Source organism: Plectropomus leopardus, unplaced genomic scaffold (assembly GCF_008729295.1).
Source record: "Plectropomus leopardus isolate mb unplaced genomic scaffold, YSFRI_Pleo_2.0 unplaced_scaffold29824, whole genome shotgun sequence".
NCBI classification, from domain to species: domain Eukaryota; kingdom Metazoa; phylum Chordata; class Actinopteri; order Perciformes; family Serranidae; genus Plectropomus; species Plectropomus leopardus.
The window spans coordinates 1-1,712 of NW_024632517.1; the positions used below are offsets into that span (position 1 = coordinate 1).

Genomic DNA, 1,712 nt, shown 5'->3' on the forward strand with positions numbered 1-1,712 from the left:
TTTGACAGTCTGAAATAAACAAAGACAATAACATTGGCTTCTTCTTTATTGTCCTTTAAGTGCCCAACTGGCTGGAAAGCAGTTTCACTCCCCAGCCAGTTGGGCACTTAACCACCACAACCACACATAACCAGTCCACCCAGTGAAGATATTGAAAATTACCTGAAGGCGAGCGTGAGGACGACGGGAAAGCAGCCTTCCGTGTTTGTCTTCCGCTCCTTTTCTTTCTGGACTGCGGACAAGTCTGCTCGCCCGCATTTTGATCTGGTTGTGAAAAGAAACAAACGGCAAATTACGCGACAGAACACAAGACGCTTGCGTCGTACAATAGTATGCCGTCCAAAACTGCAATTTAACACAGAAATGTGAAGATCGTAGAAAGAGGAACATGATGGAAGCTCACCTTGACTAAAACACAACCGCTGAAGTTCATCCTTCCTTTACACAGAGGAGGGGAAGGACCCGGAGTCACCCCGCAACGTCCGAAACCTCCAAACTCTGCCCGCCACACCTAGCAAACCGCCAAAACGTCACCGGATCGGAACACGACAAGCGCTCCGAGACCACAACATCCAATCTTACTTTCAAAAATTGAATTTTGAAGCCCTGTTTCAAAATGAGACGCTTACCTGTCCGTGGACACGCGCCATGGTGGATACGCTTTGTGGACAATGACCCACACTTTGAAGATTGGAATCCGGCACCGCCACGACGCACCCCTTCTCAGGGTTTCTGAGGGTGGACAAACAACAGGCCGGTCACGAACGCAAGCAGATACAACGCACAAAGCAGTAGGTAGCGCAGAGCGGACGCTTGGCAACGTGGGCCGTGAAACCGATGACTACTGTGTCATTTAACAGTCTCAAATAAACAAAGACAATTAAATTGGCTTCTACTTCATTGTCCGTCGGGCTGCAGAGGACTTTCAGGGCTCCCTCTCCACAAAGCCCTGAGTTCACTGCACATCGCAGGAGTAGCAACAATCAGAGCTATCCAGAACACCGCCGAAACAACTGAGAAAGCCACCTGAACACAAGCCGCGGTCTGATGTTGACAGACCCCAAACACCCAATAACCCCACGTTACATTACCGATGATGTTTCCAGGTGCATCGGAAGATGTCTTTAACAACACTCTATAAACACGTTTGTTTGCGGTTCACGTTATTTTTTCAGCTGGAAGTACAATTTAAAGTCTACTACACATCCCTAACAACCATGAAGATAGGATTACGTGTGGATCGCCGGAGAGGTTTGGTATATCAAAGAATTCTTTAAAAGTCATACCGCCGTATGTCAAGTAATTCAGAGTACAGTGTGTCAAAAACACTCCTTAATAGCCAGTCAGTGTAACTCATTAAATGTATGTCAAAAAATGGTATAGTATTTAAAACTAAACAATACAAGTCATAGTAGGTATGTCAATATATATCACACAATATATATCAATATATAACACACAAAATGTGTCCTTTACCTCCTCGTCGTTGATTGATGATCGCTTCTTTAGCGTCTTGTTGGAGCGGCCGTCTGTGAATACAAATACATTCAGTCATTTTACAACCTGCTAATGACTTAACAGTAGTTTTTTAGCCATGAGGAGGGCTTAGAGTTAACTCCCGATAGCCCTTCAACAACCGTGGACACAGGACCCACAGCCATAAAGCGCACACATCAGAAGGAGACAAAAATGCAACTCTGAAAAGTGACAGA

The 1,712-nt window shown here is 45.4% G+C and overlaps 1 long non-coding RNA gene across 1 annotated transcript; it reads right to left on the reverse strand.

The window, feature by feature from the left end:
* Nucleotides 1-176: 176 nt before the first annotated feature.
* On the reverse strand, nt 177-718 carry LOC121938543. Its single transcript, XR_006105301.1, has 3 exons — nt 630-718; nt 404-511; nt 177-264 (listed from the first exon to the last, which is right to left on the reverse strand). It is a non-coding gene; the product is annotated as an uncharacterized LOC121938543 (long non-coding RNA).
* Between the last annotated feature and the right edge of the window lie 994 nt (nt 719-1,712).